Genomic DNA, 18315 nt, shown 5'->3' on the forward strand with positions numbered 1-18315 from the left:
ATCAAGGATTGCACTTAGGGTATGTCAGCCATGATAGAGCTTGATGAAGACCTGTGTATGTAGGTCGAAACGTCGCTGGCTATTTTACTATGGAGGAATAAAATATGACTTTTCATTTCCTCTGATGCTGCCTTGACCTTTGGTGGATATGATAGAGCTCAGCATGATCCTAGTCTGTTCTAACAAAGCCATATCACTGGCCTAACTATAGGTGATGCGGTTGCACCCGGGCCCAGGAGCCTTAGGGGGCCCATAAGGCCTCTCTTCTCCATATAGGGAGCCCAGTACTATGAATAAAGCATTATAGTTGGAGGCCCTGTTACAGGTTTTGCATTGGGGCCCGGGAGCTTCAAGTTACGCCTCTGGCCATGATCAAACAATCCTGTCACTATGCCTAAAGGTGCATTTACACTGAAAGATGATCGCTCAAAAGTCGCTCAAACGGCAGTTTGAGTTACAGTTTTGAGCGGCCATCTTTGCATAACTCTTAAGTAGCTAATTAGCTACTTAAAGAGTTAAATGCAGGAGGAGGGGGACACCGCTGATAACCCCGAGAACAGCAGCTGTTTTGTATATGCAAACGACTGCTTTGTTTTAAGAGCTTTCAGCTGGCATCCTGCTGAAAGGTCCCAGCAGGATACTAGCTGACAGAATGCTATCAGCACCGTCCGCTGAGAAAATCAGTGTGCGGCGCTGATGACAGTCATCGCTGATTTCTAGCTTGCTGGAAATAGGCAATGATGGCTTTTGAGCGAATTTTGAGCAATAATCGTTGTATCTAAATCGGCCTTAAGTGCATTTTACAAATGGAATAACTATAGAGAAAATTGGAGGCAGAAGGACTGGATCACTACTGCCCATTGGCAAAAAAAAAAGTCAGCTTCCTCTCAAGAAACAACATCATGTAGTAAAGTGCTAAATTAAAGAGGTTGTTTCAACCCCTTGACGTGTTTAAGTGGAAGATATGAAGTACGTCACAATTAGAGTAGTAGCAAAGAACCATCCATTGTTGTTTGAGTCAGGATTATATTTACTGTACTGTAGAAGGCGGAAGGATTGGCACTCACTAGAGATGAGCGAGTATATTCGCTAAGGCACATTACTCGAGCGAGTAGTGCCTTAGCCGAGTATCTCCCCGCTCGTCTCTAAAGATTCGAGGGCCTGCGGGGGAGAGCGGGGAGGAACGGAGGGGAGATCTCTCCCACCCTCCCTCCCCCCCCCCCCCCCCCCCCCCCGCTCCCCGCCGCAACTCACCTGTCACCCGCGCCGGCCCCCGAATCTTTAGAGACGAGCGGGGAGATACTCTGCTAAGGCACTACTCGCTCGAGTAATGTGCCTTAGCGAGTATACTCGCTCATCTCTAGCACTCACTCCTCCACTAAAGATAATTGGCTCTGCTGCTCAGACCAGATTCAAGACCTTAGCTTTTCCCCCAAGACAATATCACTACCCACCTTCTTCCTTTTTGGCGTAGTCAGCAGGATAGCACCAGCAGCGGTGGGCGGAGTGCAGCTACGAATTTCACAGTCAAGGACTGTATACAGACTTTGCTAGGTTGCCACATTAAAGGGGTTGTCCCGCGAAAGCAAGTGGGGGTATACACTTCTGTATGGCCATATTAATGCACTTTGTAATGTACATTGTGCATTAATTATGAGCCATACAGAAGTTATTCACTTACCTGTTCCGTTGCTGGCGTCCCCGTCTCCATGGTGCCGTCTAATTTCAGCGTCTAATCTCCCAATTAGACGCGCTTGCGCAGAGGGGTCTTCTCCCTTCTCTTGGGACTCGGCACGAACGGCGTTCTGGCTCCGCCCCCTTCTACGCGCCATCGCGTAGCTCCGCCCCGTCACGTGTGCCGATTCCAGCCAATCAGGAGGCTGGATTCGGCAATGGACCGCACAGAGCCCACGGTGCACCATGGGAGAAGACCCGCGGTGCATCGTGGGTGAAGATCCCGGCGGCCATCTTGGTAAGGTAAGTAAGAAGTCGCCGCAGAGCGGGGATTCGGGTAAGTACTAAACTTTTTTTTTTTTTTAACCCATCCCTTGTGTTTGTCTCGCGCCGAACGGGGGGCCTATTGAAAAAAAAAAAAGCCGTTTCGGCGCGGGACAACCCCTTTAAGGCTAATTTGACAAGGCCGAGCGCGATTTTGGGCCGTAAAACTTAGTCCAATTTCTCGTTCGAGAAGGTGTGATTTCTCCATGGATGTGAGGTATTTTTGTGTCAAAAACCCTAATTCCAAAAAAGCTGGAACACTGTGTAAAATATAAATATACAGAAAAAAAGAATGCAGTGATTTGGAAATCTCATATAACCATAGTGTATTCACAGTAGATCACAGAACATATCAGACGGGGAAATGGAGGCATTGTCCAGTTCATTTTAGAAAAATTAATCATTTAGAAATTGATGGCAGCAAAACATCTCCGAAAAGTTGGGGCAGGGCCATGTCTACCATTGTGTAGCATGGCCCTGGGGAGGGGGGGGGGAATCGCTTATATATATGACCCCATCAAAAGACTGGGGTTCATATCTGTGTGAGATTTGTATGTTTCACAATGCACAAGTCCCACACGATCTTCTCGGTCGTGTGAAAGTGGCCTACGGGAGGGGGAAATGTGTGTGTGTGGGGGGGGGGGGGGATTGGCACTTGCCCTTCCATTAAAAATAAGTGGCTGCTCAGACCAACCTTGGGACTTGGCTCTCTTACTAGCTGACATCACCGCCCACCTTTTCAGTATGGGCACTCCGTGATTTGTCATGTTGGAGAAACCTGTAGACATGGCTCAATGTGTGCCCCTTCCACATGTTCAATGAATTTGTTAGCAACCAGCAAGGCACACTCCGGCAACGTGAGAGTCCTGGCATTGGACTGATCGGAATCAGACATTGACAGAATCCTTTGACCAGATGCATTATATTCGCCATACTATTTGTGTACAGCGCCACTCATTCCTCTAGTGGCAACATTTTGACTGTTGAGATCTAAACCCCATACCCGATTGAGTATACACAACTTATATTGGGTTCTGCCTCTTTGTTTGTTCGTTAAGAGTCGTCTGAGCACCCCAAGTTTAATTATGATCACCCTGTATATACAATATGTAGTAGGCCAGGTCCTCATATTAATGTACCTACAACCAAATAACAGCATCCGAGGAGCGGGCCACGGCCTAGGAAACAGCGGGGTAGAGTTTGGGCCTTGTCACGGTGGCTTTTCTGTCTCCCAAACGGAGGGTAACCAGTGACACTTCCAAGGGCCGAGGATAGGTTTATAAAAGGCAAACCCAATATTGGATTACCTTAGTCTCTTTTGTCACAGGTGGCGCCACCGTTTCTTCTGCAGCGGGGGAATTCCTGGATGGCAGAAAAAACTCACTCTCGCATGTCCTCTGTGGGGGAATTCCTAGCTGTGGGAGTAAATCCACACACACACACCGGGCTCTTTTAAGATACAGCCTCCGGAAATGGACGGGCAACTGGTCGCTTTACTTGCAATGACTTGTTGACAATTCCAAAATACATGCCAGCAGGAAACCAGTGCAAACACATCAAAGTAATGCGACAGGGAGGACTCACGGGTGAACAGGAGAAGTCACAGTCTCGTTATCTGTAGGTCCTGATCCCGGTCAACACTCACTAAACAAGAGTGCGCTGCATGGCGGTTCCTCATTCTCTCTCGTAGCACGGGAAGGGTACATCCGTACCTCCAGTCCCAGGGCAGGCGGTAGGCTCATTCCATTTTGAGCTGCACAGGCTGGAAGTATCTGTGAAGTTCTCTTGCAGAACTCTTCTCCCTCTCTCCAGAACAGAACCACCCAGCACTCAACTTGCAATCATATATATCACACAAGGTCACATGACAAAACAAACAGATACATTTTCCAGACAGTCAGCTCACATACCAGACATTTAACAATTTCAGTGCTGCAGCTATGCAATACACATCGATCATGCAACACAACAGACACTGACATTACACAGACAAATGCATGCATACAGTTATGAAGGGGGCCCGTTGTACCGGGCCACTACAACATTGTGTCATTACATTCATTAGAACATAGATGATCAGAGAACTAAAGGTTTGGGAATTATATTTTAGTATAGAAAGTAGAAAAAGGTAGATTAACCCCCTCTGAATATAAAATTCCCATAAAACCTCCTAACATCCGCCAGTCTTCACTTGCATAGCACTACTTCTTATTTACTTAATTTCTCAATTACTTCATAGGCTGAAAAGGAAAGATAAATATTTGCACTTGGGTGATGTGCATTTTGGCATTGGCATTCTGGTTCTTGAAACATTTTAGGATCTCTTTATAAAACTGCACAGCCCCTATAGGGCCACTGACCTCGGGCCACTAACAGACTATATAGGCAATACAGTAATGTGTGACCGTTAATTGTTCTCTAGACCAGTGCAGGAAGTTGGGGGTGTACCCTGTTTCCCTGAAAATAAGACATACCCTGAAAATAAGACATAGCATGATTTTCCAGCATTTTTGAGGATGCAAAATGATTTTTCAGACTTTTTGAGGATGTTTGAAATATAAGCCCTACTCCAAAATTAAGCTCTGCTAACAGTTAATTTAAAAAAAGTCAATTTAAATAGTGGCCAGGCAGCTATACATATAAAAAAGTTAAACCTTTTTGATCAAAAATTAATATAAGACACTGTCTTATTTTCAGGGAAACACGGTAGTAGGGTTATAGTGAGTAGTCCTCGGTGAGGTCCCAACTTCATCTTGCTTTGAAGTCCTTCTTTCCCATTGTAAGCCCCCCAGAAAACAAAATGAACCATAAGTAGAGATGAGCGAGCGTACTCGTCCGAGCTTGATGCTCGTTCGAGTATTAGGGTGTTCAAAATGCTCGATACTCGAGACGAGCACCACGCGGTGCTCGACTCCATTACATTTCGTTCACTGAGAAATTTCCGCGCTTTTCTGGCCAATAGAAACACAGGGAAGGCATTAAACTTCCTCCTGTGACATTCCAGCGCTATACCACCCCCCTGCAGTGAGTGGCTGGGGAGATCAGGTGACACCTGAGTATATAAACTGGGGCCGGCCGCGGCTCGCCACAGATGCATTCTGACAGAGATCAGGGAATGTGCTGTCTTGCTGTAGCTGCTATAGGGAGAGCGTTAGGTGTTATATTAGTCTTCAAGAACCCCAACGGTCCTTCTTAGGGCCACATCTGACCGTGTGCAGTACTGTTGAGGCTGCTTTTAGCAGTGTTGCACATTTTTTTTTTTTGTATATCGGGCGTGCACACCATTACGTCCTCAGTCTGCAATTATTTTACAGAGTATAGGGGCAGTACTGGTGAGGCAGGGAAAGAGGTATACTGGCGATATAGGCAGTGGGCTTTTTCCCAAAAAGTGGAAAAATATACTATATTTGGCCTGCCTGTGACTGTCTTCAGTTTACTGCGTGTCTGCTGGGGGGAGTAGTCGCTGATTAATACCCAGCCTTGTGCATAATTGTTTCCTGGCTCTGCTGTGCGTTCCGTATGCAAAGTCAGCCTCCAACAGGGAAATCGAAATACAGTGTATATCAGAGGCAGTGGGCTTTTTCCCAAAAAGTTTAAAAATATACTATATTTGGCCTGCCTGTCACTGTCTTCAGTTTACTGCGTCTCTGCTGGGGGGAGTAGTCTGTGATTAATACCCAGCCTTGCGCATAATTGTTTCCTGGCTCAGCTGTGCGTTCCGTACGCTAAGTCAGCCTCCAACAGGGAAATCGAAATACAGTGTATATCAGAGGCAATGGGCTTTTTCCCAAAAAGTTTAAAAATATACTATATTTGGCCTACCTGTCACTGTCTTCAGTTTACTGCGTCTCTGCTGGGGGGAGTAGTCGGTGATTTAATACCCAGCCTTGCACATAATTGTTTCCTGGCTCAGCTGTGTGTTCCGTACGCGAAGTCAGCCTCCAACAGGGAAATCGAAATACAGTGTATATCAGAGGCAGTGGGCTTTTTCCCAAAAAGTTTAAAAATATACTATATTTGGCCTGCCTGTCACTGTCTTCAGTTTACTGCGTCTCTGCTGGGGGGAGCATTCGGTGATTTAATACCCAGCCTTGCACATAATTGTTTCCTGGCTCTGCTGTGTGTTCCGTACGCGAAGTCAGCCTCCAACAGGGAAATCGAAATACAGTGTATATCAGAGGCAGTGGGCTTTTTCCCAAAAAGTTTAAAAATATACTATATTTGGCCTGCCTGTCACTGTCTTCAGTTTACTGCGTCTCTGCTGGGGGGAGTATTCGGTGATTTAATACCCAGCCTTGCGCATAATTGTTTCCTGACTCTGCTGTGCGTTCCGTACACGAAGTCAGCCTCCAACCACAGGCCAATAAGCGGCACATTTAATTACAACGTTCTGTTTCTGCTCTACTCGTAATACACTATGCTGAGGGGTAGGGGTAGGCCTAGAGGACGGGGACGGGGGCGAGGACGCAGAGGCCCAAGTCAGGGTGTGGGCACAGGCCGAACTCCTGATCCAGGTGTATCACAGCCGACTGCTGCGGGATTAGGAGAGAGGCAAGTTTCTGGGGTCCCCAGATTCATCTCACAATTAATGGGTCCACGCAGTAGACCTTTATTAGAAACTGAGCAGTGTGAGCAGGTCCTGTCGTGGATGGCAGAAAGTGCATCCAGCAATCTATCGACCACCCAGTCTTCGACGCCGTCCACAGCTGCAACTCTGAATCCTCTGGCTGCTGCTCCTCCTTCCTCCCAGCCTCCTCACTCCATGAAAATGACACATTCTGAGGAGCAGGCAGACTCCCAGGAATTGTTCTCGGGCCCCTGCCGAGATTGGGCAGCAATGGTTCCTCTCCCACTGGAGGAGTTTGTCGTGACTGATGCCCAACCTTTGGAAAGTTCCCGGGGTCCGGGGGATGAGGCTGGGGACTTCCGGCAACTGTCTCAAGACCTTTCAGTGGGTGAGGAGGAGGATGACGATGAGACACAGTTGTCTATCAGTGAGGTAGTAGTAATTTCAGTAAGTCCGAGGGAGGAGCGCACAGAGGATTCGGAGGAAGAGCAGCTGGATGATGAGGTGACTGACCCCACCTGGTTTGCTAAGCCTACTGAGGACAGGTCTTCAGAGGGGGAGGCAAGTGCAGCAGCAGGGCAGGTTGGAAGAGGCAGTGCGGTGGCCAGGGGTAGAGGCAGGGCCAGACCGAATAATCCACCAACTGTTTCCCAAAGCACCCCCTCGCGCCATGCCACCCTGCAGAGGCCAAGGTGCTCAAAGGTCTGGCAGTTTTTCTCTGAGAGTGCAGACGACCGACGAACTGTGGTGTGCAAGGTTTGTCACGCCAAGATCAGCCGGGGAGCCACCACCACCAGCATGCGCAGGCATATGATGGCCAAGCACCCCACAAGGTGGGACGAAGGCCGTTCACCGCCTCCGGTTTGCACCACTGCCTCTCCCCCTGTGCCCCAACCTGCCACTGAGATCCAACCCCCCTCTCAGGACACAAGCACGACCGTCTCCCGGGCTGCACCCACACGCTCACCTCCGCTGTCCTCGGCCCCATCCAGGAATGTCTCTCAGCGCAGAGTCCAGCCGTCGCTAGCGCAACTGTTTGAGCGCAAGCGCAAGTACGCCGCCACGCACCCGCACACTCAAGCGTTAAACGTGCACATAGCCAGATCAGCCTGGAGATGCTGCCATATAGGCTTGTGGAAACGGAGGCTTTCAAAAACATGATGGCGGCGCGCGGCCCCACGCTACTCGGTTTCCAGTCGCCACTACTTTTCCCGATGTGCCGTCCCAGCCCTGCACGACCACATCTCCCGCAACATTGTACGCGCCCTCACCAACACGGTTACTGGCAAGGTCCACTTAACAACGGACACGTGGACAAGCACAGGCGGGCAGGGCCACTATATCTCCCTGACGGCACATTGGGTGAATTTAGTGGAGGCTGGGACCGAGTCAGAGCGTGGGACCGCTCACGTCCTACCCACCCCCAGAATTGCGGGCCCCAGCTCGGTGCTGGTATCTGCGGCGGTGTATGCTTCCTCCAGTAAACCACCCTCCTCCTCCTACGCAACCTCTGTCTCGCAATCAAGATGTGTCAGCAGCAGCACGTCGCCAGCAGTCGGTGTCGCGCGGCGTGGCAGCACAGCGGTGGCCAAGCGTCAGCAGGCCGTGCTGAAACTACTCAGCTTAGGAGAGAAGAGGCACATGGCCCACGAACTGCTGCAGGGTCTGACAGAGCAGACCGACCGCTGGCTTTCGCCGCTGAGCCTCCAACCGGGCATGGTCGTGTGTGACAACGGCCGTAACCTGGTGGCGGCTCTGCAGCTCGGCAGCCTCACGCACGTGCCATGCCTGGCCCACGTCTTTAATTTGGTGGTTCAGCACTTTCTGAAAAGCTACCCACGCTTGTCAGACCTGCTCGGAAAGGTGCGCCGGGTCAGCGCACATTTCCGCAAGTCCAAGACGGACGCTGCCACCCTGCGGACCCTGCAACATCGGTTTAATCTGCCAGGGCACCGACTGCTGTGCGACGTGCCCACACGGTGGAACTCTACGCTCCACATGTTGGCCAGGCTCTATGAGCAGCGTAGAGCTATATTGGAATACCAACTCCAACATGGGCGGCGTAGTGGGAGTCAGCCTCCTCAATTCTTTACAGAAGAGTGGGCCTGGTTGGCAGACATCTGCCAGGTCCTTGGAAACTTTGAGGAGTCTACCCAGATGGTGAGCAGCGATGCTGCAATCATTAGCGTCACCATTCCTCTGCTATGCCTCTTGAGAAGTTCCTTGCAAAGCATAAAGGCAGAAGCTTTGCGCTCGGAAACGGAGGCGGGGGAAGACAGTATGTCACTGGATAGTCAGAGCACCCTCATGTCTATATCTCAGCGCGTTGAGGAGGAGGAGGAGGAGGGGGAGGAGCATGAGGAGGAGGGGGAAGAGACAGCTTGGCCCACTGCTGAGGGTACCCATGCTGCTTGCCTGTCATCCTTTCAGCGTGTATGGCCTGAGGAGGAGGAGGAGGATCCTGAAAGTGATCTTCCTAGTGAGGACAGCCATGTGTTGCGTACAGGTACCCTGGCACACATGGCTGACTTCATGTTAGGATGCCTTTCTCGTGACCCTCGCGTTACATGCATTCTGGCCACTACGGATTACTGGGTGTACACACTGCTTGACCCACGGTATAAGGAGAACCTTTCCACTCTCATACTGGAAGAGGAAAGGGGTTCGAGAGTGATGCTATACCACAGGACCCTGGCAGACAAACTGATGGTAAAATTCCCATCCGACAGCGCTAGTGGCAGAAGGAGCAGTTCCGAGGGCCAGGTAGCAGGGGAGGCGCAGAGATCAGGCAGCATGTACAGCGCAGGCAGAGGAACACTCTCCAAAGCCTTTGACAGCTTTATGGCTCCCCAGCAAGACTGTGTCACCGCTCCCTAGTCAAGGCTGAGTCGGCGGGAGCACTGTGAAAGGATGGTGAGGGAGTACGTAGCCGATCGCACGACCATCCTCCGTGACGCCTCTGCTCCCTACAACTGCTGGGTGTCGAAGCTGGACACGTGGCCTGAACTTGCGCTGTATGCCCTGGAGGTGCTTGCTTGTCCTGCGGCTAGCGTCTTGTCAGAGAGGGTGTTTAGTGCGGCTGAGGGAATCACGGATAAGCGTACCCGCCTGTCAACTGACAGTGCCGACAGGCTTACACTCATAAAGATGAACAAAGCCTGGATTTCCCCAGACTTCTCTTCTCCACCAGCGGACAGCAGCGATACCTAAACAATACGTAGGCTGCACCCGCGGATGGAAGCATCGTTCTCCATCACCATAAAAAACGGGGACCTTTTAGCTTCATCAATCTGTGTATTATATTCATCCTCCTCCTCCTGCTCCTCCTCCTGAAACCTCATGTAATCACGCCGAACAGGCAATTTTTCTTAGGCCCACAAGGCTCAGTCATATTACTTTTGTAAACAATGTTTATACGTTTTAATTCTCATTAAAGCGTTGAAACTTTCACCTGAACCAATTTTTATTTTAACTGGGCTGCCTCCAGGCCTAGTTATAAATTAAGCCACATTAACCAAAGCGATTAATGGGTTTCACCTGCCCTCTTGGTTGGGCATGGGCAATTTTTCTGAGGTACATTTGTACTGTTGGTACACCAATTTTTTTGGGCCCTCGCCTACAGTGTAATCCTAGTAATTTTTAAGGGCTTCGCCTGCACTCATGGTACAGAAAGGTGTGTGGGGTTGGCCTACACTTTTGCTACATAAATGTAACTGGGGCCTTGTATATACTGCAACTACTGAAATGTGAAAGAGACTGTTATCTCCCTAAACTGCTGCAACGGGAATGTTACTGTGGCCTGTCTTGACTGCTAATACTACTGAAATGGAACTAATACTGTGCTCCCCCTATACTGCTGCTTCGGAATTGTTACTGGGGCCTGTCTTGAGTGCTACTATTACTGAAATGGAACTAAGACTGCGCTCCCCCTATACTGCTGCTTTGGAATTGTTATGGTGCCTGTCTTGAGTGCTACTATTACTGAAATGGAACTAAGACTGCGCTCCCCCTATACTGCTGCTTCGGAATTGTTACTGGGGCCTGTCTTGAGTGCTACTATTACTGGATTGGAACTAAGACTGTGCTCCCCCTATACTGCTGCTTCGGAATTGTTACTGGGGCCTGTCTGGACTGCTACTACTACTGAAATGGAACTAAGACTGTGCTCCCCCTATACTGCTGCTTCGGAATTGTTACTGGGGCCTGTCTTGAGTGCTACTATTACTGAAATGGAACTAAGACTGTGCTCCCCCTATACTGCTGCTTCGGAATTGTTACTGGGGCCTGTCTGGACTGCTACTACTACTGAAATGGAACTAATACTGTGCTCCCCCTATACTGCTGCTAGTGATATGTTACTGGGGCCTGTCCCTAATGCTACCGCTGAAATGTTACTAATTCTGGGCTCTGCCTATACCGCTGCTAATGCTATGTCACTGGGGTGTGGAAACGGAGGCTTCCCAAAGACATGATGGCGGCGAGGCCATTTCCCACCAACGCGGTTACTGTTAAGGTGCATATAACCACGGACACGTGGAGAGGACACGTAGTGCCTCAAAAACATTCCCCTCCTCCTCCAACAATGAAAACATTCTTGGCAAATACCTTTGCATTGGTCCGTCTGGTGGCAGTCCAAGAATTTCACCTTTAACGACACAACAAGAGAGCCCCCCCCCCCCCACCCCAACCATCCCCCGCCACAGCCCACTTAATCCTGGCCACATTCCGAAAACCAACTAAATAAAACCGCGCTACTAGGTCCGCAGTCGCCACCACATTCCCACCAACGCGGTTACTGTTAAGGTACATATTACCAGTCTGACTGGGGCATGCACTGTGGGCCGAAGCCCACCTGTATTGTATCTGACGTTAGCTCTGCTGAGCAGGGCACTGCAATGGGATACATTTATGTACCGCCGATGGGTTCCAGGGAGCCACCCATGCTTTGGGTCCACACGGACTTCACATTAGGGATATGTACCTGCCTGTGTTTATGTATTAAAAACCCTGGTCTGACTGGGGCATGCAGTGTGGGCCGAAGCCCACCTGCATTTAATCTGACGTTACCTCAGCTGTGCTGGGCACTGCAATGGGATTTGTTTATGTACCGCCGGTGGCTTCCTGGGACCCACCCATGCTGTCGGTCCACACGGAGTTGTACCTGCCTGTGTCTACTTATAAAGAACCCCGGTCGGACTGGGGCATGCAGTGTGGGCCGAAGCCCACCTGTATTTAATCTGACGTTAGCTCTACTATCCAGGGCACTGCATTGGGACAAACTACAGGATCAATACAGCGCTAATGAGACGTGCACAGCTACGCTAGCATTGGAGTCCGCTGTATGCCCGCGATTGCTGGGGGTTTGTGCAGAGGCCTATGTCCTGGGTGCAGTGAAAGTCCGCTTCCTGCCTAGGATTGCTGAATCTGTGGGCCGAGGCCTATGCCGTGGGCGCGGTGCAAGCCTGCCATGTTTGGCCGCTCAGATCAATTTTTGGTTCATGTCTTGGGTTTCCTAGGACCCACCTATGCTGTTGGTGCAAACTTAGTTCCCATTGCGGTGCTTGACCTGTCTGGCACAAAGGCACTGACTTTGGGTAGGGGGCAGAGCGCTGACGCCTTTCCCCTTGCAGTGTGGATTGAGCTATGTGACACCTTGACAGAATGAATACTGTGTGGCACATGGATTCCCCATTGCTATGCCCACGTTTGCAGCTCCTGACGGAGGTGGCACAGGATTGGAGTTCTCATTGTTCCTGTACAGCATTGTGGGCTATCGCCCCGCCCCTTTTAAAGAGGGTCGCTGCCTGGCCCTGCCAACCCTCTGCAGTGTGTGCCTCTGGTTCCTCCTCATGGCAGACGCACTTATAAATAGACATGAGGGTGGTGTGGCTATGAGGCCAGCGTGTGGCATGAGGGCAGCTGAAGGCTGCGCAGGGACACTTTGGTGTGCGCTGTGGACACTGGGTCGTGCGGGGGGGTTGGGCAGCATGTTACCCAGGAGAAGTGGCAGCGGAGTGTCATGCAGGCAGTGATTGTGCTTTGTTGGAGGTAGTGTGGTGCTTAGCTAAGACTGGGGGCATCAGCCTGACTGACGCTCCCTTACCAACTAATAACAAAAAACTTACCGACAACTTCTTTAATGTCAAATGTGGGGTAGGCCACAGCTTTATTAAAGATTTAACCCTTACTACCTATTGTTTCTAACTAGCTAACCCTTCCCATGCTCCAACCCGCTTTATCTTAACTGAAATTAACTTTAACCGTTCCACTGGACGTTTGTAAGCCCGCTTTCCTTGGGCTTGTAAACCTTCCTTCAAACCAGCATGGAAAGTTCAGGCACAACCAGCTGTGACGACTTCCAACAACTAAAGTCTTATAACGTCTCTCCTTGCCCAATCCCCCGGGCGGGTGGGTGGGTGTCTTGCACGGCTCCGTCTTCTCTCTTCACTTGCTTCTCACTTCTGTTCCTCTTCCTTTCTTCTTCCCCCCTTCCGTTCTAAGCTCCTCCCCCTTTCTATCTCGCTCTTAACTTAAAGCTCCGCCCCCAGTCCCCTGCAGCCGCGTTAATCACTGTGCTGCACAAGAGACTGGGGGCATCAGCCTGACTGACGCTCCCTTACCAACTAATAACAAAAAACTTACCGACAACTTCTTTAATGTCAAATGTGGGGTAGGCCACAGCTTTATTAAAGATTTAACCCTTACTACCTATTGTTTCTAACTAGCTAACCCTTCCCATGCTCCAACCCGCTTTATCTTAACTGAAATTAACTTTAACCGTTCCACTGGACGTTTGTAAGCCCGCTTTCCTTGGGCTTGTAAACCTTCCTTCAAACCAGCATGGAAAGTTCAGGCCACGCGGCATGCGCCGTATCCTTCACGGCGCATTCCGCCCCACCCCACGAACCCGAGCTAGCGCAGCCTCGACTCCATCCTGCAGTCCTGACAAGAAAGTGTCCAAACCGACTTCGTTCAGGTGTACCCCGTCATTCCTCAGTGCACCTCTCTCTCTGTCCTCCAGCTCCCAATGTCGTATGGCAATCCCCCCCAGGGAATGCACAAATTTTGAAACCCTTTGGTTGACCACCTTCCGGACATTCTCAATTGCTTCGGGGCTTTTTGCCCCCCTCCAACGTCTCCTGCCGATAATATCCGACCAGACCAACATGGACTCCTGAAAACACTCCCTAAAACGGAGCATGTCTTGTTTCATTAGGACGAGTAGATCGCCCAATTTTATTTTTCCTAGGTCGTTCCCCCCGGCGTGCACGACCAGAATGACTCGCCGGGGGGTCCACCTGCTAATGTCCGTGATAATTCTCAGCAAACTGGGCCACTGCAGGCCTCTAACTCCATACCAGTTGACCACCGTGTCCGTCAATCCCAGGCTCCTTCCTGGTGGCCGAGTTGCTGCCCTCCTTTCGGCCCAATACACAAAAGAGTGACCGACAATCCATATTTTCCACGGTTCCGCAGCTGAAAAATAGAAAACAAAGAAACAGAACCCATACCGTCCAACCGAGACGAATTAACCAACCGACAGAAAAACCTCGCCACTTCTACTTCCTATAACACTAGGTCTGGTCTAATGTAAGATTTGAAGGCCTGCGACTTCCATCTGCCCAGACGTTTTACGTCTTCCTCCTTCATACCATGTGCGTCTGCCATGGTTGCCGCTCCTATTCTAAAAGAATGCGTACCGAATTCTAACGCATTCAGGCCTGCCGCGCGTAGGGCTGAACGGAAAACCGCCGAAAATTGGAACCGGGTGAGGGGTGTGCCCTGCGCATGAACAAAAAATTGGTCACCGATGATACGCGAGCTCATATACTCACGTACCGTTGCTACCGGGCACCACTTGGAGCCAAGGCTGTTAATCGCTAACCACTCGCCTCTGCCGTACATGTCTGTTTTGGACTTTCTAATGCATATCCGCAAAGACTCCCCCGTGGGGATAACGTCGTTGAGGCGAAGGCCGCCCGGCTTGTTTTTACTAGCCGGGACCAACTCACCGATGCGCAATGCCGCGAAAAACGCCACCGAAAAAGCTGCCCTGAATAGCAGCGCTTCCGAGCTATTGTCGCAAACACTTTCTAAAAGTTCTAAAAGTTTTACTAGCAAGGAAAACGTAATCGGCCGTCGCTTGTCGACACGCGGCTTCTCCTTTTTCCAGCCGCGTATTACTTGGCGGAACATAAAATCCTTCGTGACATCCGCCTTGCCGTGTAGTTTTAATAAAAACGCGACGCCGGCTAAGTGCTTTTTTGCTGCACCGACGGACCGCCGTTTTTTGCGCAAAGCTGCCAGCATATCCAGCGTCGCCGCCCGCGCCTTCTCGCCGTCGGTGACGTAGCCGCCTGACAATGAAAGCCAATGTAGCCAAATAGAGTTATAACTGTTCCACGTCGCACGCGAAACCGATGTCTCCACCAGCTTCAGTAATTCTGCTCTACCAGCTTCCATAAGTGAGGGGGGCATCGTGCCCCCTCGGCCTCCGCCTGGGGATGACGGTCCCTGAACGCTTCCATCTGAAAACGAGAGAGTGCGTCAGCCGCCCCATTGTCACGACCCGGAACATGCCTGGCTCGCAAGTAGATATTGCTTTGTAGACATTTCAAAACCACGTGTCTCAACAACGCCAACACGGGTGGAGAAGCCGATGTTTGCTTATTGATAACATGTACTACTGCCGCGTTGTCTGACCAGAAACAGACCTTGCGGTCCTGGAACTCCGAGATCCATAATTCCAAAGCTACCACCACGGGAAAAAACTCCAACAGTGTCACGTTTTTGGTCCACTTTCTAAGCAACCAACTCTGGGGCCAGGGTTCCCGGCACCAGTGGTTATTGAAAATGACCCCAAAACCTCCTGATCCCGCAGCGTCCGCAAACAGGCATATTTCGCTTCCGGTCACCTCCTCCTTAGGGCATATCACCTGCCCGTTAAAGGATTGCAAAAACACCTTCCAGATATGCAAATCGGCTCTCATTCCCTGAGTCACCCGCACGAAATGGTGAGGCTCCCGAATTCCTGTCATGGCTAACGTTAGCCTTCTCGAGAAGACCCGCCCCATGGGGATAACTTTACAGGCAAAGTTAAGCAGGCCTGCCAGACTCTGTATCTGGCGCAGGATGACCTTCCTGCAGCTGGACACTTCGTTGACCACCTGGGTCAGTCTTGCTACTTTCTCCACTGGTAGCCTGAAAACCATATCCTCGGAGTCGATCTCGATCCCGAGGAAGGTGATCCGTGTTAATGGGCCCACCGTTTTTTCTTCTGATAACGGGACCCCCACCCGACGCATGAGAGACTGGAAGGTCTTTAGCAAAATTGCGCAATCGGCTGATGTCTCCGAGCCCACAAACAAAAAATCATCTAAATAATGTATCACCGATGAGATGCCCGTCTCATGCTTGAGTAACCACTCCAGGAAAGAACTAAACAATTCGAAATAATAACACGAAATCGAGCATCCCATCGGCAGACACATGTCTATAAAAAATTGGTTCTCGACCCGGCACCCCAGCAGGTGAAAACATTCGGGGTGAACAGGTAACAACCGGAAAGCGGACTCAATGTCCGTCTTTGCCAGCTGAGCTCGCTTGCCCGCCGCCCTAACCAAACGCACCGCGCAATCAAAAGACGTATACGTCACCGCCGCCTGATCTTTCGATATGCCGTCGTTAACCGAGTCACCGGCGGGGAAAGAAAGGTGATGAATTAAACGAAACTTACCGGTTTCTTTCTTAGGTACTAAACCCAAGGGGGAAACCCGCAAATTGGTGAAGGGCGGTGTTCCGAAAGGGCCGGCCATGCGGCCCAGCTCCACTTCTTTTATCAATTTTTCTTTGACCAAGTTAATATTATCCAACGCCGATTTTAAATTCGGGGAAAACATAGATGCGGGAGAAAAAACAAACGGAATCACGAAACCCTCGGAAAAACCGTCTTTAAGCATTTTTGCCGCCTGCCTCCTGTGGTAAATGTCTAACCACGGAAGCAGGACCCGACTTTTCACTGGCGTTCGGTGCTCCACCGGCACCACCCACTGTGGCAGGCGCTCTTTGTTTTTTAAAGCAGCGAACTGCTGCGTGCTGCCCCCCGCAAACCGAGCACTCATGTCGGAATTTGCAGGTGGCGTGAAATCGGCAATGGCCCTCGTTATAGAGCCAACATGTGCCGTTCGGTCTCTGTGATGCCGCGGGGGGCTGTTGCCCGCCTCCCGCGGCTCCCGCCGGAAAGGACGCTCTGGCGGGCCGTTGTGCTAGGATCAGCTGGATCCACACGTCGGTCGCTTTTGTGGCCCAGCTTATGTGACTCGTTCCGGATACGCGCCTGCGGAAATCCTCATCATAGCGCCACCAAGCTGACCCACCGTGCAGCTTGTAGGCGCTGTATATGGTGTTTAGATAGACCATCAACTCTGGACCTTTAATCGGCTGATGCTGACACACCACATGAGCCAAAACCATATACGCCTGAAGCCAATTGCCGAACGTCTTGGCAATCTTTGGCTTCTTTTCTGTTCCACGTTCGGACAACCGTTCCTTGTCCACCATAACGTGGTCCACCGACAATAAGGACCAAATATCCACATATAAACCTTTTTTGATCCTTTCCGTAACCTCTTCAGCCAAACCTACCCCTAGCGGGGCAACACCGCAGAACATTGAATCTGCATATTTTAACCCTTCCGTTGGGTCACCATCTGTACACAACGTTGAGCTTCCAGACACATTACTCACAGGCGGGCCTCTGCCCCCCGGTGAACCACCGGATCCTGCAAGCCCCTCTTGCGGATCCACCTTGCTCAACAAAGACTTCAACACCGCAACTAAATCTTGTTTTTCCGCGCCCTTCGCGGGATCCATCACATTACACCAAGCATTTTGTAATGACAACTCACCAGCTCGACCGACCTCCGGCAACGCCAAGGGTGATGTCCCAGCTGTATCCCTCCTCCGGATCCTGCGGTCTGGCGTGGGCTGACGACTGTCCTTTTGCGTAGCCTCCTGCGCCCTCTGCTGATGGGCCAAACCAGGCTGGTGTCCGCACGACCGTCCATGCGAGTGGCCACGACTTCTGTAACTCCTGTAGTCTCTTGAACTTTGTTCAGCTTGTACATTGAGCAGGTGCCGATGTTCTTCAGAGTCCCGTCTATCTTCTCCTGAGCTGCTCCTATCTACTCTGCTGACTCCTCTTGCCCTGCCGCTGCTGCTACTTGAAGCGCTGCCCGCCTGCTCTAGCTGGCCCGAACGCCTGGCATCTAGTCTTATCGCCCTGGCTCTGTCCCTGCGCCTACGCCTAGCGCTCTGCCCTTGGCGGCTACTGCTAGCGTAATTACCTGATACTTGGGATGCATAACCCAACGTTTCTTGCAGCCTTGGGTCGAGGTATCTCGGGTTAACGAAACACCGATGCTGCATGCCCGTAACGGGTGGCTGCACTAATGAAGTGTGTCTGCTTGGCCTCTGTGTGGTGTATGACCCCCTTTGCTGTCCCGGGTATAGGGAAGACTCCGGTCTATTACCACCACAGTAAGATGGCATACCGTGGCTATGACTCGCTTGGCCAGCTGCAAGTGGGCTCTGGGTCGGGCTACGTGACCCCTCGAACCGGCTACCCCTCCCCCGTTGTGCCCTTCCTGGGCTTAAAATGGCAGGGGTTGGGCTGCTAGCGGGGGTGCTAGCGGGGCTGCTAACGGGGCTGCTGGCGGGGGTGCTGGCGGTGGTGCTATAGGTGGCTGCTG

Source organism: Eleutherodactylus coqui, chromosome 9, assembly GCF_035609145.1.
Source record: "Eleutherodactylus coqui strain aEleCoq1 chromosome 9, aEleCoq1.hap1, whole genome shotgun sequence".
NCBI lineage: Eukaryota > Metazoa > Chordata > Amphibia > Anura > Eleutherodactylidae > Eleutherodactylus > Eleutherodactylus coqui.